This window comes from Eurosta solidaginis, chromosome 2 (assembly GCF_040869045.1).
Source record: "Eurosta solidaginis isolate ZX-2024a chromosome 2, ASM4086904v1, whole genome shotgun sequence".
Taxonomy (NCBI): Eukaryota; Metazoa; Arthropoda; class Insecta; order Diptera; family Tephritidae; genus Eurosta; species Eurosta solidaginis.
The window spans coordinates 96,082,627-96,107,095 of NC_090320.1; the positions used below are offsets into that span (position 1 = coordinate 96,082,627).

A 24,469-nucleotide genomic window follows, 5' to 3' on the forward strand; every position below is an offset into this window, starting at 1 on the left:
TGGTCCTTTTAAGGCTACGAACAGTGCAGCAACTTCATATTCGGAATTCCAGTTGTTCGCTGCTGACGTCTTCTAAAATTGGAGCTTAAATGCCTGGAAAGGAACAGAACCATCAAACGGTGGGGATTTTGCCTTCAGAGTAGAAGTTGAAGTGATTGAATGGTTCAATTGTAACATCTGAATACGATCTTTTAAAGCATCTATCTCGGCCTCCATTTTATCTTGTCGACCACTGAACCTTTCCTGAAACTTTGTTGGTTTATCTACCATGTTGTATATGTATACTCATACTATTTATAACAACACAACTTGTACATGCATAAGTGAACTAGGCAACCCTAGTTCAGTTATGCATTAGAAAACATATCTCTATGTACAATGACTAATCATTAAATAAAGCACGAGGTTAAAGACAACACGTAGTTATAACATGGTGTCAGGTGTTCGAACCATTTAATTAATAATAACTAAATTAAACACGGCAAACGGAAAAGAAGAATTGGTGGCAAATTCACAAAAGCCAGCAATGACTTTTGCTTCAACCATTAGGCCAATAAATTTGGCGGCAAGTAATTTGGCAGTAGAGTGGAAAAATTGGTCTACTCAATTCAAACTTTTCTTACGCGCGTCAAATTTGGAGGACCAACCAAACGCGCGAAAAGTCGCTTTATTAATACACGATCTCGGGGCAAAGTCCCTACAGATATTCAACTAATTTAATGAAGATGTGGACACGGTCGAATACAGTGAGGTGATTAAAAAATTAGAGGGCTATTTTGTGCCAAAAGCCAAAATAGCGATGGAGCGCCACAAATTTTTCACACGTGGTCAACTTACAGGCGAATCCATAAATGAATATGTGGCTGTCTTAAACAATTTAAGTTCGACGTGCGAATTTGGCAGTCTCCGTGACGACCTTGTCCGAGACATTTTTATATGTGGCCTGTCACACAAATTTTCAAAAATAAAGGAGAGGCTTCTGAGCGAAGGTGACATACGCTTGCAAAAAGCACTCGACATAGCAAAATCCATTGAATTAGCCACAGCTCACAAAAACGTCATTGAAAACTCGGGAGAACAAGAAGTGAACACCATTGCGGCATTGACGCGTTCAAACAGCAAGCGCAGAAAGCCCTCTAAGAAGGAGCAAACGACAACAACGAAATGTACGAAGTGTGGACAGTTTCATCAAAACAAATGTCCAGCTGCAGGTGTCAAATGTCATGCTTGCGGTAAGCCCAACCACTTCACCATGTATTGTCACAACAAACAACAACGGAAGAAATACATAACAAGTTTACAGACAGATGAAAGCGAAAGTGAAAGTGAAGACGAGAGCGAGGAACTTTTTGTGGGCGTCATGAAAAAACTAAAATCACGTCAGTCAGATAGGGAGTGGAACATCACCGTGCAAATTGGCAGCAGCAAGATTATTTGTCAGATAGATACAGGAGCACAAGCGAATGTTATGTCATTGAGTATGTATAATACATTGAAGCTAAGCAATTTAAAAAAACATGTCAAAACCAAAATATTAACTTTTAGTGGCGAAAAATTGCCAACTGTAGGCATGTACAACATACGATTGTTTTTAAACAGAAAGTATATTCACTTGAATTCTATATTATAAATATAAATTGCAATAATATTATAGGTCTACAAAGCGCCATTTTGATGGATTTAGTGAAACAGGTCAATATGGTAAAGTGCCTAAATAAAAAGTTCGAAGAATATTTAAATGTGTTTGAGGGTCTAGGGCTACTTAAAGATGAATGTCATTTAAAAATCAATCCGGAGGTGGAACCAGTAACAGATCCTCCTAGGAAAATTCCATTTACACTGTATGAGCCTTTACAAAATGAACTAAATAGAATGGTGGATTTAAAAGTTACTACACCTGTTAAAGAACCAATCGAGTGGGTGAGATCAATTGTGTTAGTTACAAACCTAATGACAATTTACGCTTATGTCTAGATCCAAGAAATCTGAATAAAGCTATTTTGCGACCACGTTTTGCGTTTCCGAATATTTATGAATGTAAATCTAAATTAAGCGGGTCTAAAGTTTTTAGTACACTGGATGCGAATTCAGGGTTTTGGATGATTAAATTGGATGAACACTCCTCCAAGCTATGTACATTTAATACACCATTCGGCAGGTATCGGTTTTTACGCTTACCCTTTGGTATCAATGCAGCGCCAGAAATATTTCATGCCGAAATGGTAAAATTATTTTGTGACATTGAAGGGTTAATAATTTACATGGATGCATTTTTGATACATGCATCTAACATCGCGGAACATGACAGAATATTGAAGAAAGTACTGGAAAGGGCTCAAAACATAGGTTTGAAGTTTAATAAAACAAAATCACATTTTTATAGACGCGAAATTAAGTTCATAGGGCATATTTTTATTGAGCAGGGAATTAAACCACGCCCAGAAAAAATTAAAGCCATAACAGATTTACCAGCACCACGTTCAGTGCCTGAGTTACAGAGATTCCTGGGCATGATTAACTATTTAGGGGCTTTTATGTCAGTTAAAAATAAAAACTTACGCGAATTACTGAAAAAAGATATACAGTGGCATTGGAATGATGCTCATGAAAGGGAATTCATTAATCTAAAAAATGAAATTACAAGAGCACCGGTGCTGACGTATTTTGATACCCGCAAACAGCTGAGGTTGTCTGTAGACGTCTCTAAATTTGCAGTCGGTGCTGCTATTTTTCATGAGGAAAACCCGATTGCGTTCGCCTCAGCCTCTTTGACTAATTCTCAGATTAATTATGCACAAATAGAAAAAGAACTTTTCGCTATTCTTTTCGGCTGCGACAAGTTCCACCAATAAGTTTACGGGTTGAAAGTTATTGTAGAGACCGACCATAAACCTTTAGTATCGCTGTTTAATAAACCTCTTTTTAAAATTCCACCACGACTACAACGCTTTATGATGCGTTTACAACGTTACAACTTACAAGTTTTGTATAAGCCTGCAAATATTTATTTGTAGCCGATACACTCTCTAGAGCGCCATTGAGGGAAAAAACCAACCTTGATGTGGATAAAAAAATGGATTTACAGTGCAATTTGTTAATGTCTCACATAGGACTTTCAGAAGAGTCCATAAAAGAAATAAAGAATGCCACGCAAGTTGATGAAGTCTTGCAAAAAGTGAAAAAGTATGTTAAAGACGGATGGCCATCAAATAAAAAAATAGTTGGCCAGGCAGCCATGCCTTACTTTAGTTACAAAGATGATCTTTCAATTGTAGATAATTTACTTTTAAAAAATAATCGCATTGTTATCCCCAAGATACTTCGTAAAAAGGTTTTATTTAACATACATGAGGGCCATATGGGCGTGCAGCGCTGTCAAAGTCTAGCTAAAGAATCAGTGTTTTGGCCTAACATAAATAATGACATCTTAAACGTAGTCTCTAGGTGCGAGCTTTGCATGAAATACAGAGTAGCAAATCCAAAACAAGAATTGATGAACCATGAGGTACCAGATATACCATGGTACAAATTAAGCTGTGATTTATTTGAGTTCAACAAAAGAACGTATGTACTGGTCGCAGACTACTATTCAAAGTATATTGAAATTGAACTTCTTAACTCGGGTTTCTCAAGCTTGGCAGTAGTAACTAAATTGAAATCTATTTTTGCCCGACATGGGGTACCGGGAATCCTTGTTTCGGATAACGGTCCGCCATTCAATTCTATTGATTTTAAAAAACTTTGTGTCGAATGGAATATTCAACATACAACTTCCAGCCTATATCTGGCCGAGAGGTCAATTCAAACCATTAAGAACCATTAAATGTCTAGATGAAAAACCCGATCCATACACAGCACTTTTACATTACAGAACAACTCCAAAAAATAGCATGCCAAGCCCAAGCGAGTTGCTTATGTCTCGAAGACTGAGAACTAAAATACCATCAATGACACAAAATTTTGAAGCAAGGCTTGTTGATAAATCGGCGTATAGAATGGAAATCGAAAAACAAAGTCAAAAATCAGCTAAAAACGTCAATAAGAAAACCAGACCTCTTAAACCACTTAATAAAAAAGAGAAAATTATGTATAAGAAATCTCCCACTTCTGTTTGGTATCCCGGTGTAATAATTAAAAAATGTCCAGAGCCGAGGTCCTATTTAGTTCAAGATACTGAAGGCGGTTTATATAGAAGAAGCCGAGAACATATTCTCAAAAAACCTTTAAATGAAGATAATATAAATGAAAATGGCGCAATAAGTGATGATATGGCAAAAGACCGGAATGTAATAGATTACCATACACATGTAAATGAAAAGACTAGAATCCAAGAAAACAAGACTGTAGAAAATGAAAATATGAATTTTGAAAATACTAGTATAGCTAACCAAACTAAAATCCAAGAAAACAAGTTTGTAGAAAATAAAAATATGAATTTTGAAAATACTAGTATAGCTAACCAAACTGATAAACCAACTGAAATGTATACAACTCAAAGAGGAAGAAAAGTTAAACCACCAGATAAACTGAACTTGTAAAGCATAATATTTCAAATTGTATTGATACATATTTTTAAACTGAACTTGTAAAGCATAATATTTCAAATTGTATTGATACATATTTTATAAAGGGAAGATGTTGTATATGTATACCCATACTATTTATAACAACACAACTTGTACATGCATAAGTGAACTAGGCAACCCTAGTTCAGTTATGCATTAGAAAACACATCTCTATGTACAATGACTAATCATTAAATAAAGCACGAGGTTAAAGACAACACGTAGTTATAACATACCATACGCGCTTCCAGTTGTACAGAGATCTGCGATGATACTTGTGCTGAAATTTGTGCCACATTTCTGATATACGTGCCTCTTGTGCTTCAATTTTAGATGTTATTTTTGACGACATTTCTGAAAAACGTGCTTCTTGTCGTGTCTCCTGTGATTCCAGTTGGGAGGCCATATATGTCTTCTGTTCTTCCAGTTGAGTTTACATCTTTGCTGTAATCTGTGTCGACATTTCTGAAATACGCGTTTCTTGTGGTTCAATCTTTGATGTTACTGTCGATGTAACTGTCTGCGGTGTTTCATTTTTCTCCTCCAATTTTGTTGTCTCATCGCCATCAAGATGAAAGGGATACTCTTCCACGTTAAATCCTTCTGACTTCACTGCCTCTCGTAGTCATGCCTGAAGTTCGAGTTTATTGCCGGTTGTATTCAATCCACGGCTCTGCAAGTCCTTCTTCAGTTGCTGGATCTTAAATTTACTCCACTTTGCCATATCCTTGTTGTACTCTGCAAATCTGAAATTTATTCAACAATTCCTCTTCTGACAAAAATATTTGTACAAGATCTCTGGCAATTGAAACTGGACTGGGATGAAAACTTGCCAGCAAAATTAAATGAATTCCGAGGAATGGACTTCATTCCGAGGTACGTGTTAGAAGGACACATCCCAGCAAAACTAAAATTACATGTATTCGCAGACGCATTCGAAAAGGCATATGGGGCTGCAATATACATAAGGTCAGAATTAAACGATGGCCAAGTGATAGTATGGTTGCTGTGGGCCCAAATTACTGCTTGAGTATGAAGACAATTGGCCATCAAAATATTCCAAGGAAATGACAACAATATGCGAAACTATCATCATGGAACGCAGGAAATTGGCTTCAGTTCCTGTGACAATAATGGTAGTTCAAGGAAGCATGATTCAGAACATCCGACATAATGGCTCTTTCAGAACATTACAAAGAGTTGTAGGCAACATGTTAAGGTTCATCAGAAGGACCAAAAAACGATCACAACAGTCGGGAATTCCTTCGACTATGGATGAACTAAAAACGACACTTATGGTCACCGTTCAAACAATTCAGCAGTTAGACTTTGTGGAAGAACTTAAGCAGCTCAAGAAATGCAACGAAGTTGGCAAGGATAGTCCCTATCGTAGTCTGTCTCCTTCTTGGACAACAATGGCATCATACGCGTGGGAGATCGTCTGCACGCATCAGGAATTGCATTTGATGCCAAAGATCCAATGTTACTTACATACAACAACCCAATGACGAAGTTATTAATGCAAATGATCCATAAAGAAAACCGGCATTGTGGACCTCAAGCTCTATTATCTTTTACAAGGCAACGATTTTGGCCAGTAAAGGGAAGACTCTTGGCTCGTTCAATTGCGACAAAATGTGTTAGATTCAACAGAGCAAAACCGAGACGGCTGAGTCAAGTCATGGGCAACCTTCCAACAATAAGAGTAACCCCTGCATGACCGTTCATCAATTCAGGCGCCGATTTCCGCGAACCATTTTGGGTTCACTTAAAGATAAGAGAAAAGCAGCCACAAAAAGCTTATATAGCTGTATTTTGCTGTTTCACAACAAAGGCGGTACATCTGGAGCTGGTAAGCGATTTAACAACAGATGCATGTATTGGTGTATTAAGGCAATTCATAAGCAGAAGAGGACATTGCCTAAATATGTATTGTGATAACGCAACAAATTTCGTAGGCGCAAGGAACCAGCTTGCCGAACTCAACGAAGCGGTGCATAACAACTCGTCACGTCAATTTAGCATACAAAAGGAATTACATTTCACTTCATACCTCCGAGAAGTCCAAATTTTGGCGGATTATGGGAAGCCGCGGTTATATCGGCAAAACATCTCCTAGTCAGAAGCACCTCTACAGCATCTCTCACTTACGAAGAATTGGATACAGTCGTCATAGAGGTAGAAGGGATCCTTAATTCCAGACCAATAACACCAGTGTCCGAAGGCCCTAACTATCTTACAGCTCTAACTCCAGGTCATTTCCTTATAGGAGAGCCAATCAATGCACAGTTAAATGGACATGGCGAAATGCAGAACATGGGACTAACAATCAGATAGAAACTAGTCTCATACCTCAAACGCGAGTTTTGGGAGCGATGGTCCAGCGAATACTTATCGGAGCTTCAATCAAGAAATAAAATGAAGGTCATACAAACCAACGTCAATATAGGGGACATGGTGATGATTAAGGAAGACAACACACCGGTACTTCAGTGGCCACTAGGGAGAATCATCGACGTATTCAAAGGTAAAGATGATGTTGTGCGGGTGGCAGATACAAAAACCGCAAATGGTACTTGCAGGAGGCCAATTCATCGCCTAGCTCCACTTCCTATGGAAACAAATAGCGACGCAGAACCAAAAAAGAAGAAAAGAAAAGTCTAACAAAAAAAGCTTCCTTGCCAAAAGGACTTACGAGCTTATTAATCACACTATTAATTCTCCCAATAGCTTTGGGACCTCAAATTGGAAATAAAAAATTTGGGTCTAAGCTTGACACTCATTTTGAGGGAATTGGATCTACCGCAATCTCATCTTGAGATTAGAACCTCATCATATATTACGACCTTAAAGGATTCGCAACAGAGTTGGCAGCACTTTCAAATGGTACAATGGCAATACGGCGGCTATGTCAAGACATGAAGCAGAAGAGCATATGCAACCCTCCAGTAAAGCATTTTAAAAAAAACCGTAACCACACTGCAACTAGATGCCTCAATGTTGAAATCCAATAGACGAAAAAGAGGTGCAGTGAACGTAATTGGAAATCTTGCTTATTCATTGTTTGGCTTACTAGCTTCGCAATACGCTGAACAAATGTCGAATACTGTAAACAAAATTAAAGATAATGAATCTCATCTTCTTAATCTCATCAAAACCAAACATCCACTGTGGACTCGACAATCAACATTTTGAAACAAGATCAAACAACAGTCGAAAAGAAATTCAACATCATCGATCAACAAATCGCTAAATACTTAACGAAATACGCAATGATACTGAGGCGATAAACCAAGAAAGAACTTTTCAAATATTTTCATCGCTGTCCATGCAGCTAACGCTTATTGCAGCCAACTTACAAAGAATCCAGTCTTCAATATTCGACGTTCTAATGGACTTTCATCACGGAAAAATAAGTCAACTGCTCCTTACCCCCAGTCAATTACAGCTTGAAATCAGGAAAATTAAATATCCCATTCACTTTCCCATTTCATCCCATTTTCACTCTTGTGTCGACATCTAAGATGGGGGCTACATATGCCCAAAAGTTCAAATCCATTACAGCCATGGATCAACTAAGCGCGCATGCGAGGAACATCTTTTCAATAATAACACGCAATCAAACTGTTTTCTGCGGAAGGCACCTAACGATTTTGCGTGTATATCACTACAGCATGACAACCAATTCATATATGCCACATCAGCTTCGTCTCGTGCAACAGTGGTATGTGGAAGCGTTATCACACAACTTAGTTTAAAAGCATGATTCAATTACTAGAGGTTTGTTCTCCAATGATGACAGAGCTTTGACACTCCACAATTTTAAAATCTGGACTGGTTTCTTTTACGAAAGTAGGAAAACGGGAAATAATTTAATCCCATTCAGCGAAAATTGTATGTAGTAAAAAGTACCTACCTTTAGCAGTTAATATTTCGTGAATTGATAAATAGTTATGTTGGTATGGTCGTTCTTTCAGACATTGTTTGAAGAATACCGTACGTCAGAATTTTATTAAAAAAAAAAATACAGTATTTCAAAATTTGTTTTAAAAACTGTCTATATGAGCTTAATTTCAATGCATTTTGACATAAGAGGGAGTTAATGAAAAGCATTCTGAGATAAGGCGCTTTTTAATCTTATTCTAATAAAGGGCCTTTTTGTGACAAATCCTGAAATTAAAAATGTTTGAAAAATATTTTGAGATAGAACTATTTGGAAAGGCAGCCGGCATGGGGTGATATTCTACTCAACAGCCGCAAAGAACTGAAAACAAAAATAAAAGAAAATTGCTTATTGTCTTAGAACTTTATATTCCGGCCTTGGCTTTGACAGAAGAGTTAAGCTTTTGTGCGGTCCTGATACTCACACCCAAAGAAAAAGCATGAAATTCTAAATATTTTCACTTACCTTTAACTATTTCTACCAATGGTTTTGCTTTAAATTGTAATTTCGTCAGTCTAACTATGTATGCACTTAAAATATATTTTGATCATCAACATTGTGTTTTCAAGGATGAAAATACTTCAACCAAATTAGACAACATATTTGACTTAAAGTGTTCTCATATTTAACCCAAGTAAAATTCTGCCATTATTAAATATTTCCGTATTAGTTTTTGGTATTTTAATACTATTTTAGCAGAATAAATATGTAGCTTTTCATATTTAAATAAAGCAAACTTAAAATGAATAGGAACGTATTTAATTTTCCAAGACGGGTTTTCTCTGGGTGCAGGGAGTATTCACCTTTTTACCCTGAAATTTCGGCAAGGTCCTTTCCGTTAAGTATTCATGTAAGTGTTCCGGATAAACCGTTACCTCACGAAGTCCGAAAATATCAAATAAGTATGTATATGCATAATATTCCAAATATAAACCGATTCGCTAAATTCTTAAATGGAGAGGAATGTTCCTAGCATACGGAATGAAAAAGTTATGATCAATGAGTATCTTTCGTTATGGCATCTCCATTATTTACTAATGACATTTTTACGTGAATTGATTTACTACTCTATTTTTCACGTTGAACGATGAATTTTGAATTGGTTTAGGTTTCATTTGTTCATAGGTTTTCGATTCCTTGGTGTCCGTATTTTTCATAAAACCTATGTTCAGCCACACTACTATATCCTGGCATAATTAATAAAGTCATCATAAAATTTAAACAAATGTTCTAAGGAATTACGCAATTCAGTACTTATCGCGTATTTGGAAACTAATTGCTTCCTATTTCTATTACTAATATATTTTGAGAAATCGCAAAGAAACAACATAGTTAACGGTTGTCAGTTCGATTTGGGAGCAAAATGGCTGCAATTGTCAAACAAATTTTCAGTCGAGCAAACCTCTTGTTACTGAATCATGGTTTAAAAGGATCTGGACTGCTATCACTCAAACTAGTCTGCATTCTTAAACATCGTTTTGTATAAATTCAAGCACATGAGTTAATATCCAGTAGTCTGAGCTCATCCTACATCAGATTTGGTGATATCTCCAAGGTGGCTTCTGTAGAACAACTAAACCCTCTTCTTCATAAGTTGAATGACTTGAAATATACAGCGCAGACACAAAATCTAACCACATTACAATCCGCGTTGGCTAATCATCGTTCGTTGGAGCTGCCAAACAAACTTGATGCACATAATGCTCATCACATCACTGTTGGATACACAGCATTAATATTAACTGTATGCGTACACGTATTATCAGTGATTAAAGGAAGATGCAAAGAAAATAAGCAACGTGTATCCAGTTCTACGGTACTAACTCCATCCGATATGCCACTGCACTCTAAAGATATTATGGATTTTACGATAAACATTTAATTCAGAAATGGTCTCGGTAATCGAGCTGCGCTCATCGGGGGGAGGATGTTGAGGCCGGGGTGAATATTTTAGTTCTCACAGTTTGGGAGGAATGCAATGCAACGAACAAAATTAATCTCTAATTTCGGCTGCATTCTTCACAAGACGTGCGACTTTAATCTGTTCTTACATACATACGTGCATATTTATATACATATATGCATCTCTAATTTCGTCTTTATTCTTCATCGAACTTGTGAATTTAATTTAGGCTTAGGTTGCAATTAAAGCGTGTGACCGGAGCATACACACATACGTACAACCATGGTCACGTACATTGGCATACTTGAAGCCACATGTAGAATTAATATAAATAAGCAAATATTTTTATTCGATGTTAGTTTTAAGTCAGCTATTAAATAAAACCCATTCATACAGAACATTATCTTTGACCTTTTACGACTCTTTCAAAGATATCCTATACGAAGTACCTTAAACAAATTCATAAATTTTTAATGGAAATATTTTCCATAACACTTAAAGAAGTACATCCCTCACTATAGCAATAACATTGTCGTTGGTGTGAGGGCTTAGTAGAATTCCTACTAGGGCGGTTTAGAGCCTGCATCTACGCCGTTTCGCTTCATAGGAGACCGGCGGGAAAACTGCCAACCTCCTAATCCAGGTGTTATGTGGACCATGCCTATTGAATGATTTGCAGCCTGGGGTTATTTTCGGCTGTATTTGAACGGAGCCTTCCTGATAACAGACCGCCTCGGGAAGTTATGACGGCCTTACCATAGCAAGTGGTGCTGATGTGGCGGACGGTTTTTTATCCCCATTTTTAACATTAGACCTCTAAGCACGCCTTGTCGGGCATGTGATCGTACGACCAAGATGCACTCTACATCTTCTTTCAAACAAAGGAAGGATAAGAAGGGAAAGGAAAAATTCCTCGTTAATATTTGATTTGATATACACATCTATTAAGCTCTCCAGAGCTTTGAGCAGAAAATGTATCAAACTAAAAGGCCTGTAGTCTTTCGGGTGCAGATGGCTGGTCTTTCCCGCTTGCGCTACTCGAGCCGATCTCCAAAATTGCGGGAGGTGGTTCAATTTTATGCAACCCTCAAAGATTATTCTTAGAGGCGGCCCGGTATGTACCCTCAACTTTGTTTATGTTTTTATCAGCATTTGAACACAGTGCACTTTATTTTGACGTGATTTTAAACACTTATTTTAGCACATTCACTGCACGCACACTGAACAACAAATATCACATAATATAATAGTATTTTTATGCGACAGTTGTCTTTAACTCACTCTGCCAAAAAATAACACCTAAAAGTAAAGAAATCACAGAAAAACTTATTTTATTTATGAAATGTCTAAGCTTCAGAGTAAGAGTTGCCGCAACTATTTTATGCGAGAATTAATTTTGGGTATTGCTGATTAAATTTTTGTTGATTTTGAATCAAACTTATACGGTAGATAAAAGGATATTTTTAATTTTGCTTAAAATGTCAAAATGCAAATTAAATTTTCATCCTCGCAGACCGCAATAATGTGCATTTGAAGGTTTCAAAAATTATTTTATAATTTGTTTTGCTTGAAATTTTATTTAGAATTCATTTTCTGGAAAGTAAGGGGGGCGCCGTATGGCCGGCAAGCACACTTGCAAAGCTTAGCAGAATCTTCTTGACTTGCATACTACATAAATAAAGGAACCGAATGCAGGAATTGCGCGGGACTTATTTGTTCATTGGCATACAGTGCACCGCTGCTCCTGGCTTTTGAAAATGTGCTACTCAAATTATAGCTGTGCATGTGGAGCAGCAAACAGAATCTTATAACTAATAAGCGGGAGAAAGTGCATGAGCCGCGTGAAGTCTACTGTATAGCGCAGTTCATGCGCTACAAAGTAAGCAGCTTTTCCGTGCCAATTCCGCATCAGGTGGTTCAATTGCAAGATTTGCGACTCTGTATATTTAACAATGATAATTAAATTTAGGACAGAAAAACAAAGTTTTTTTTTTTAATTTGTTTAAATTTTTATTTGTTTCATTTTCAGTTTTCAAAAATTTAATTTTGACAAGATATTGGCATTCACGATAGCATCGAGGCCAATACAACGAGGTAGAATAGACAACTGAAATATTTAGTTTTTGTAGGAATTCTTATTTTAAAGGATTTCAAACAAGCGCATTAACACACTTTGTGGGCTAACGATATATTTTTGATTTTACGAGAATAATTTCTTATGGCCGTGAAAGAGATTAATATGGATTTTTTGCACCGAGAGTTGTTTGGAAGATTTATGGACTTTTGCATCCGGCAAACGGCAAGTGTAGAAAACTTGTCGGCACCCGCCAGTGGTTTTCTTAGTACAAATCGATTAAAAATTAAACCGATTGAAATTTTGGTTCAAAGATTAACGAATAACACAGACGGTATGATAATCCTAAGCATGCTTGTCGTAATAGGCGCCTAAAATAAATAGACCCAAAGGTTCCAGAGGCCAAACAAAATTGTTTCCGCTCCAGTCTGGCTAGTTCCATAAATGTACTTCTAACAGAACTGCTAGGTTTAGGTTTACATAAATCGAAATAGGCCACTTCCTTAATGTGAAAACATTTTTATAATGCTTCATTATATATAATGTATTTTCTGTATTTTTACATATTTTAATAGTAATGAAAGTGTGAAATTCTAATTGATTATCTTAAAGGAAAATCCTCTGTAAAAACTAAGAGTTTTAAAGTTATTTAGTTGAAATGGAAAGTTGGCATCACTGTTATGATTCAATGAACAAATCTCTCTCATGCCGTGCATAAATACATATACAACTCGCTCAAATTTTCGGGTTTCCCCTGTGTGTTAGGTTCCCCGTTTACCTGATACATCACGCAGAGTCCGACGCTGTCAGCACACTGCAAATGTGCTTAGTGTGCCCTCACTCAAAGTATATTGATAGCGGTTTATGAATCTCATATAAGGAACTATTGTGCCAAAAATTGTAAACAAACGGAATTAACCCATTATGGTGCAATTCATACTGAGGTGTTAGTTTTAATTTTATTCAAGGAATATCTGAAATGTCGTTTGAAATTTTCTAATTTGTTAATTTTGAAAGATTTTGTTTGAGTTATTTGTATTTGAAAATTTTTAAAACCAACAAATCGTAACTATACGGCTAGTTTATGGAACATGAGAATCCTCTCGACAATTTCTTTTTTATTCCCAAGAGTTTTATTCGAAAAACATTTATTTTTAATTTGAATTCCATTGCATTGAAAATATTGATGTTATCGTTTTATCGTTCAATATTCACAACTAAACCAATTTACTTCTGTTAAATAAACACGAAATACTTAAAGAATTGTAGGCGTCACACATGGCAAAAAAAGTACTTACCCAATAATTAAAGTCTAAGGAAACTAGCAGTTTCAACAAAATTAACCAAAAACAGGTTGGTGTTAGAGGAATTAGTTTCACAGATGAGGTAAACCTTATATAATGGAAGTTTAGCCGGATTGATACTGGTATTTCTAGTTAAGCCGCGTTATTCTACTATTGGACGAGACAATTTGGTGCAATGATAAGTGCTATGATAAGTGCGTTCTCCGAGCGGAAGTTGACAAAAGAGGTTACCGATTCTGAATCTCCTTTTAAAGCAGATACGTTCTTCTGATCGAAAGGCTAAACACCACTACTACAGTTTGTAAGATTTAAGAAATTTGTTGTAAAGTTTGTATTGTTCGTAAAGAGGTAACTGTCAAATTCAATCACACTTTGTTGAATACACTTTTCCCGCCACTATGGTAAACGAATACAGTAAAAGACAAAACAGCCAAATCTTACGTGACAATGTCGTAAGAAATTGGAGTTTTGCTCATGACAAATTGTCGCCAAAACAAAGAAAGAACATATCACGGTGGGACGAAAACGAATTTTGCCTGGCCGCCATGGATGAATTTTTATATATTTGAAAAATTTGACCCAAATCGCAATTCCATTGCTCAAGTGACCCATAAGTTCATCAGCAAGATCTACTGGTAAAACACAGAGCTAATGTAGTCGGTAGTATACCAATGATAACACAGCGTATGTTCGTATGTAGGAACGGATATTTAAACTCAATCTGTCAAGCAGCTTTCCATGAACAAATATTTTATTCCCGATTTTCTGGAGCATTTTTAGTGGTCATCAAATACATATTAGCGAGATAGCTACTTGCAAAAGAGGGACATTGCTTGAGGACGTTTATTCCGATTCCCACGTCCTTGCAGTACTACATAGACTAATATATTAGAGTAATCCCAACCCCCTTTTGTGTGGGAGATGCACGCCCCTTTTTCGCTATCACCACTTTTTCCCGAGGGGGTAGGGATTAGTCTTATATACCTCCTCACCTAATTTCAGTCGTCTAGCTTTAATACTTTCAGATATATTGACAACGAAAAATTTCAGTTGTATGGGAGGTGCCTCGCCCCCTTTTTCGTTATACCCAGTTTTTCTGGAGAGCGTAGGGATTGGTCTCATATAACCACTCACCTAATTTCATTCGTCTAGCCTTAATACTTTCAGATATATTGACTACGAAAAATTCCAGTTGTATGGGAGGTGCCACGCCCCCTTGTCGAAAACTTTTTTTATATAGCCTACCATAGATAGACGCACTCAGGGTATGTCATGGCAAAATTTTGTTCGATTACATTCTACGGTTTAGGCTGCAAGTCCAAGCATACATACAGACATACTTTCACAAATATATAGTAGATATATATATTTCTGAGAAAAAAACATGTTTTTTGCATTATGTACACACTGCATTGTCAAATGCACTAAATTTCACAGGTGCCTACATTATATATATATATATATATATATATATATATATATATATATATATATATAATATATAAAATTCTTCTGTCACGGTGTTAGAGGCTTAACTCCTCCGAAATGGCTGAACCGATTCTCGTGAAATTTTGTGAAAGCTGTTGATGAGTGCTATAATACAGATTAATTTTCATACCCCTGGGTGACTAGGGTCTCCAGATATAGGCCAAAACGTGGACCCGGGTACCCCTAGAATGTGTTTCTACAATATGGATATCAAATGAAAGCTGTTGATGAGTGCTATAGTACAGGATAATTGTAGTAAAAAAGTACCTACCTTTAGCAGTTAATATTTCGTGAATTGATAAAGAGTTATGCTGGTTATGGTTAGACATGGCGAAACGCAGAACAATCACCAATGAGAAACTAGTCTCATACCTCAAACGCGAGTTTTGGAAGCGATGGTCCGGCGAATACTTATCGGAACTTCAATCAAGAAATAAATGGAAGGTCAAACAAACCAACGTCAATATAGGGGACATGGTGATCATTAAGGAGGACAACACACCGGCACTTCAGTGGCCACTAGGGAGAACCATCGACGTATTCAAAGGTAAAGATGATGTTGTGCTGGTGGCAGATACAAAAACCGCAAATGGTACTTGCAGGAGGCCAATTCATCGCCTAGCTCCACTTCCTATGGAAACAAATAGCGACGCAGAACCAAAAAAGAAGAAAATAAAAGTCTAACGAAAAAAGATTCCTTGCCAAAAGGACTTATGAGCCTATTAATCACACTAATAATTCTCCCAATAGCTTTGGGAGCTCAATTTGGGTCTAAGCTTGACACTCATTTTGAGGGAATTGGATCTCCCGCAATCTCATCTTGAGATTGGAACCTCATCATATATTACGACCTTAAAGGATTCGCAACAGAGCTGGCAGCACTTTCATTTGGTACAATGGCAATACGGCGGCTATGTCAAGACATGAAGCAGAAGAGCATATGCAACCCTCTAGTAAAGCATTTTGAAAAAACCGTAGCCACACTGCAACTAGATGCCTCAATGTTGAAATCCAATAGACAAAAAAGAGGTGCAGTGAACGTAATTGGAAATCTTGCTTATTCATTGTTTGGCTTACTAGCTTCGCAATACGCTGAACAAATGTCGAATACTGTAAACAAAATTAAAGATAATGAATCTCATCTTCTTAATCTCATCAAAACCAAACATCCACTGTGGACTCGACAATCAACATTTTGAAACAAGATCAAACAACAGTCGAAAAGAAATTCAACATCATCGATCAACAAATCGCTAACTACTTAACGGAATATGCAATGATACTGAGGCGATAAACCAAGAAAGAACTTTTCAAATATGTATCCGGTTCTACGGTACTAACTCCATCCGATATGCCACGGCACTCTAAAGATATTATGGATTTTACGATAAACATTTAATTTAGAAACGGTCTCAGTAATAGAGCTGCGCTCATCGGGGGGAGGATGTTAAGGACGAGGTGAATATTTTAGTTCTCTCAGTTTGGGAGGAATGCAATGCAACGAACAGAATCAATCTCTAATTTCGGTTGCATTCTTCACAAGACGTACGACTTTAATTTGTTCTTACATACATACGTGCATATGTATATACACACATGCATCTCTAATTTCGTCTGTATTCTTCATCGAACGTGTGAATTTAATTTAGGCTTAGGTTGCAATTAAAGCGTGTGACCGGAGCATACACACATACATACGACCATGGTCACGTACATTGGTATACTTGAAGCCACATGTAGAATTAATATAAATTAGCACATATTTTTATTTGATGTTAGTTTTAAGTCAGCTATTAAATAAAACCCATTCATACAGAACATTATTTTTGACCTTTTACGATTCTTTCAAAGATATCCTATACGAAGTACCTTAAACAAATTCATAAATTTTTAACAGAAATATTTTCCATAACACTTAAAGAAGTACATCCCCCACTATAGCAAGAACATTGTCGTTGGTGTGAGGGATTAGTAGAATTTCTACTAGGGCGGTTTAGAGCCTGCATCTACGTCGTTTCGCTTCATAGGAGACCGGCGGGAAAACTGCCAACCTCCTAATCCAGGTGTTATGTGGACCATGCCTATTGAATGATTTGCAGCCTGGAGTTACTTTCGGCTGTATTTGAATGGAGCCTTCCTGATAACGGACCGCCTCGGGAAGTTATGCCGGCATTACCATAGCAAGTGGTGCTGATGTGGCGGACGGTTTTTTATCCCCATTTTTAACATTAGACCTCTAAGCACGCCTTGTCGGGCAGGTGATCGTACGACCAAGATGCACTCAACAACTTTTAAACAAAGGAAGGATAAGAATGGAAAGGAAAAATTCCTCGTAAATATTTGATTGGATATACACATCTATTAAGCTCTCCAGAATTTTGAGCAGAAAATGTATCAAACTAAAAGGCCTGTAGTCTTTCGGGTGCAGATGGCTGGTCTTTCCTGCTTTCGCTACTCGAGCCGTTCTCCAAAATTGCGGGAGGTGGTTCAATTTTATGCAACCCTCAAAGATTATTCTTAGAGGCGGCCCGGTATGTACCCTCAACTTTGTTTATGTTTTTATCAGCATTTGAACACAGTGCACTTTATTTTGACGTTCACCGTTTTAAGATTTTAAACACTTATTTTAGCACATTCACGGCACGCACACTGAACAACAAATATCACATAATATAATAGTATTTTTATGCGACAGTTGTCTTTAACTCACTCTGCCAAAAAATAACACCTAAAAGTAAAGAAAACACAGAAAAACTTATTTTATTTATGAAATGTCTAAGCTTCAGAGTAAGAGTTGCAGCAACTATTTTATACGAGAATTAATTTTGGGTATTGCTGATTAAATTTTTGTTGATTTTGAATCAAACTTATACGGTAGATAAAAGGATATTTTTAATTTTGCTTAAAATGTCGAAATGCATATTAAATTTTCATCCTCGCAGACCGCAATAATGTGCATTTAAAGGTTTCAAATATTATTTTATAGATTTCTTTTGCTTGAAATTTTAATTTAGAATTAATTTTCTGGAAAGTAAGGGGGACGCCGTATGGCCGGCAAGCACACTTGCAAAGCTTAGCAGAATCTTCTTGACTTACATACTACATAAATAAAGGAACCGAATGCAGGAATTGCGCGGGACTTATTTGTTCATTGGCATACAGTGCAGAACATATTTATGTTGGAGCGGGTAGTAATTTAAGTGCTTTTTTACCGCTGCTCCTGGCTTTTGAAAATGTGCTACTCAAATTATAGCTGTGCATGTGGAGCAGCAAAGAGAATCTTATAACTAATAAGCGGGAGAAAGTGCATGAGCCGCGTGAGGTCTACTGTATAGCGCAGTTCATGCGCTACAAAGTAAGCAGCTTTTCCGTGCCAATTCCGCATCAGGTGGTTCAATTGCAAGATTTGCGACTCTGTATATTTAACAATGATAATTAAATTTAGGACAGAAAAACAAAGTTTTTTTTAATCTGTTTAAATTTTTATTTGTTTCATTTTCAGTTCTAAAAATTTTATTTTGACAAGATTTTGGCATTCACGATAGCATCGAGGCAAATAAAACGAGGTAGAATAGACAACTGAAATATTTAGTTTTTGTAGAAATTCTTATTTTAAAGGATTTCAAACAAGCGCATTAACACACTTTGTGGGCTAACGATATATTTTTGATTTTACGAGAATAATTTCTTATGGCCGTGAAAGAGATTAATATGGATTTTTTGCACCGAGAGTTGTTTGGAAGATTTATGGACTTTTGCATCCGGCAAACGGCAAGTGTAGAAAACTTGTCGGCACCCGCCAGTGGTTTTCTTAGTACAAATCGATTAAAAATTAAATCGATTGAAATTTTGGTTCAAAGATTAACGAATAACACAGATGGTATGATAATCCTAAGCATGCTTGTCGTAATAGGCGCCTAAAATAATTAGACCCAAAGGTTCCAGAGGCCAAACAAAATTGTTTCCGCTCCAGTCTGGCTAGTTCCATATACATACTTCTAACAAACTGCTAGGTTTGGGTTTACATAAATCGAAATAGGCCACTTCCTTAATGTGAAAACATTTTTATAATGCTTCATTATATATAATGTATTTTCTGTATTTTTACATATTTTAATAGTAATGAAAGTGTGAAATTCTAATTGATTATCTTAAAGGAAAATCCTCTGTAAAAACTAATGCCCCTATTACCGTTTACAACTCAACTCTGGTTGGATTGAAATTTCGCAATTTGGTATTACGGATTACAACTCAACCTGTCAAAAAAAATTTCGGTTGAGTTGTCTAGTCTTACAACTTTTTGTGGCATTGCCGTTTACAACCTTGTGTTGGTGTAGTTGTCAAAGACGCCAAAATTTTACAACTGCTTACTAGCAGTTGTCTCATGCAATTTTGCAGTTGTTTTGAAAAAATTTTACGTTTTAGAAGACGGTTCACCACCTAATTTTTAACAAAAATGTTCAAAGTTGGTATCAAAAGACACGTTTCGACCTCCGATTTAGAATCCGAAAACAAAAATTGTAATTCTTTGCGACAGCATGACACTGGTAATACGCGTCCAAAAATATTGAGAGAGGTGTCAAAACACGCGTATTAATCTCGAGAACAATAATCCGGTGGCAAAGATACATTTTATCTCTGTCCGGAGATATTTGCAGTTGAAGTTGGCGATTTTCATGTGGTTGTTGTAATGTTGTTGTCTTTTTTCGGTTTTTGTTTAATATCTTTTGAACGAGTTAAAATTTTTATTTTCTGCCTTTGGATTATTAATACTGATGTCAAGACGCATCGTTTAATACCTCTCTCGATATTTTTGGACACGTATTAGTGTCATGCTGTCGTAAAAAATTACCACAAAAATTAAAAATTTTATTTCTAATAAAATCTAATTTCATGTGGTTGTTGTATTTTGCCAGATTTTTTGTACACAGTAATGCAGAAAGGTGTTGGACCCAACCAGAGTTAATTTTACGAATCGCGGCCAAAGGCCGCCAACGCAGAAAGATGTTCTGTGCAAAAAAACTGTGGAACGGGCCTCCTATTTCGGACCCTCTTGGGCCATTTTGTGGGTCTTTGTAAATATCTTTCGAAAGAAATAAAATTTTTAATTTCCGCTTTCGAATCCTAAAAACGGAGATGGAAACCCGTCTTTTGATACCACCTTTGTTAAGAGTTAGATGGTGGACGGGCTTATAAAACGTTACCAAAAAAAAAGCAAACAATTTAAAGCCGGTAGTTAAACCTTTTTTAATCAAACAATAATCACCAATTTTGTACACATTTCTAGAAAAAACAACGTTTAAACGAATTACATTGAATAACTTTTTGACTTTATGTAGCGACATTCCATAGTTGGACGAGGCTGGCCGCAGTTCGGATGCAGTCAAAATAGGTGAAATTATGCGAGTCCCATTGATACTTATCACTACTCCTGGGAATCCTATTTGAGTAAAATACAATTTTTTCTGTTTGGGTTTTAATCTACTTCGCACAAATACGCTCCTCAATAATATCTAAAACCAGTCTAACACCAAAATCATAATTTAAAAATACGAACGCGTATGCGGAAATGGTCCTTAATTTTGTTTAGTACTGAGTAAAATGCTTCCTTTCAAATCTGCAAAATAACTTCATATGAAACTCATTATTTGTCACTTAAACATTTTCTTACTTGGTGCTTGGTAGTTCCAAGGGATTGGAATGATCACGCGAATGTTTTCCGTATTCGCGACATGTCAGTCACCAACATTTTTGTCATTATAAAATAGATTTCATATAATATTAATAAAAAAATCACATTTGAAAATGCTTAAATTTCTGCCACAAATTGATCAGCTGTTTATTTATCTGTCAAATCATCACTTTCTGAAGTTGGCAACTCAATTCAATTTCAACTGAAATAAGTTGTAATTCGTAATACCAAACAGGAGTTGGGTTGTCTTAAAGTTGAGTTGTTTTAATTACAACCCAACTAAGTTGAGTTGTAAACGGTAATAGGGGCATAAGAGTTTTAAAGTTATATAGTTGAAATGGAAAGTTGGCATCACTGTTATGATCCAATGAACAAATCTCTCTCATGCCGTGCATAAATACATATACAACTCGCTCAAATTTTCGGTTTTCCCCTGTGTTTTAGGTTCCCCGTTTACCTGATACATTACGCAGAGTCCGACGCTGTCAGCACAGTGCAAATGTGCTTAGTGTGCCCTCACTCTAAGTGTATTGACAGCGGTTTATGAATTTCATATAATTCATTGTGCCAAAAATTGTAAACAAACAGAATTAACCCATTAGGTTGCAATTCATACTGAGGTGTTAGTTTTAATTTGATTGAAGGAATATCTGAAATGCCGTTTGAAATTTTCTAATTTGTTAATTTTGAAAGATTTTGTTTGAGTTATTTGTATTTGAAAATTTTTAAAACCAACAAGTCGTAACCATACGGCTAGTTTATGGAACATGAGAATCCTCTCGACAATTTCTTTTTTATTCCCAAGAGTTTTATTCGAAAAACATTTATTTTTAATTTGAATTCCATTGCATTGACAATATTGATGTTATCGTTTTATCGTTCAATATTCACAACTAAACCAATTTACTTCTGTAATTAAAGACTAAATACGAATATTAGGCGTCACACATGGCCAAAAAAGCACTTACCCACTGAGCACATCCAATAATTAAAGTCTAATGAAACTAGCAGTTTCAACAAAATTAATCAAAAACAGGTTGGTGTTGGAGGAATTAGTTTCACAGATGAGGTAAACCTTATATAGTGGAAGTTTAGCCGGATTGATACTGGTATTTCTAGTTAATCCGCGTTATTCTACTATTGGACGAAACTACGATAAGTGCGTTCTCCGAGCGCAAGTTGAAAAAGAGGTTACCGATTCTGAACCTGCTTTTAATGCAGATGCGTTCTTCTGATCGAAAGGCTAAACACCACTACTACAGTTTGTAAGATTTAAGAAATTTGTTGTAAAGTTTGTATTGTTCGTAAAGAGATAACTGTCAAACTCAATCACACTTTGTTGAATACTCTTTTCCCGCCACTATGGTAAACGAATATAGCAAAAGACAAAACAGCCAAATCTTACGTGACAATGTCGTAAGAAATGAGAATTACTCATGACAAATTGTCGCCAAAACAAAGAAAGAACGTATCACGGTGGGACGAAAACGAATTTTGCCTGGCCGCCATGGAGGAATTTTTATATATTTGAAAAATTTGACCCAAATCGCAATTCCATTGCTCAAGTAACCCCTAAGTTCATCAGCAAGATCTACTGGTAAAACACAGAGCTAATGTGATAACACAGCGTATGTTCGTATATAGGAACAGATATTTAGACTCAATCTGTCAAGCTTTCCATGAACAAATATTTTTAGTGGTCATAAAATACATATTAGCGAGATAGCTACTTGCAAAAGAGGGACATAGCTTGAGGACGTTTATTCCGATTCCCACGTCCATGCAGTACTATATAAACAAATATATTAGACTAATCCCAACCCCCATTTGTGTGGGAGATGCCACGCCCCTTTTTCGTTATCACCACTTTTGCCGAGGGGGTAGGGATTAGTCTTATATACCTCCTCACCTGATTTCAGTCGTCTAGCTTTAATACTTTCAGACATATTGACAACGAAAAATTTCAGTTGTATGGGAGGTGCCACGCCCCCTCTTTCGTTATACCCAGTTTTTCTGGAGGGATAGGGATTGGTATCATATAACCACTCACCTAATTTCAGTCGTCTAGCCTTATATTAACTACGAAAAATTTCAGTTGTATGGGAGGTGCCACGCCCCCTTGTCGAAAACTTTTTTATATAGCCTACCATAGATTGACGCACTCAGGGTATGTCATGGCAAAATTTCGTTCGATTCCATTCTACGGTTTAGGCTGCAAGTCCAAGCATACATACAGACATACTTTCACAAATATATAGTAGATATATATATTCCTGAGCAAAAAACATATGTTTTTTGCATTATGTACACACTGCATTGTCAAAAGCACTAAATTTCACAGGTACCTACATTACATTTATCATATCTATATATATATATATATATATAATACATAAAATTCTTCTGTCACGGTGCTAGAGGCTTAACTCCTCCGAAACGGCTGAACCGATTCTCATGAAATTTTGTGAGCATATTGGGTAGGTCTGAAAATCGGCAAACGTCTACCTTTTTTTTCTCTACGTGCCTAGAGTATTGAGATCAAAACGTGGACCCGGGTATCCCTAGAATGTGTTTATACAATATGGATATCAAATGAAAGCTGTTGATGAGTGCTATAGTACAGGATAATTTTCATACCCCTGGGTGACTAGGGTCTCGAGATATAGGCCAAAACGTGGACCCGGGAACCCTAGAATGTGTTTATACAATATGGATATCAAAAGAAAGCTGTTGATGAGTGCTATAGAACAGGATAATCTTCATACAACTGGGAGGCTAGGGTCTCGAGATACAGCCCAAAACGTGGACCCGGGTACCCCTAGAATGTGTTTATACAATATGGATATCAAATGAAAGCTGTTGATGAGTGCTTTAGTACAGGGTAGTTTTCATATTTATTGGTGACTAGGGTCTCGAGATATAGGCCAAAACGTGGATCAGGGTAACACTAGGATGTGCTTTTACATTATGGGTATCTACTACTTTCAGTCATTCCTCAAGTCTTTGAACAGATTGTCACCAATCAACTGCAATATCAGTGTTCTAGTCTTTTATCTCCATGTCAACACGGTTTTATTCGTCAAAGGTCTACCACTACAAATTTGCTTGTATTCACCTCTATAGTTATGGAAGGATTTTTAGCGAACAAGCAAACGGATGTCATCTACACGGACTTCAGCAAAGCATTTGATACCGTCAACCACGAGTTGCTTATTCATAAGCTTGATTTACTGGGCTTTCCGTTTCACCTATTAATGTGGCTGAAAAGCTATCTTTCTAACCGGACCCAAAAAGTCCTGTTCAAGTGCAATCTGTCGGAATCGTTCGGAGTTTCCTCCGGCGTACCCCAGGGAAGTCATCTAGGCCCTTTGCTCTTTGCCCTTTTCATTAATGACTTGCCACAGACAATATTATATTCCCATACTATAATGTATGCGGATGATGTAAAACTTTGCTACACTTACTGTCCTACCGATTTGAGTTCCTTGGATCTTCTTCAG

At 36.6% G+C, this 24,469-nt stretch overlaps 1 protein-coding gene and 1 long non-coding RNA gene across 5 annotated transcripts in view; both read right to left on the reverse strand.

Annotated features, from left to right (window-relative positions):
• Window positions 1–24,469, reverse strand: part of Eato (Engulfment ABC Transporter in the ovary) — an 854,933-nt gene that overhangs the window by 89,527 nt on the left and 740,937 nt on the right. The window lies entirely within an intron of this gene.
• On the reverse strand, window positions 20,500–21,311 carry LOC137242292 (uncharacterized). Its single transcript, XR_010950175.1, has 2 exons — window positions 20,949–21,311; window positions 20,500–20,894 (listed from the first exon to the last, which is right to left on the reverse strand). It is a non-coding gene; the product is annotated as an uncharacterized lncRNA (long non-coding RNA).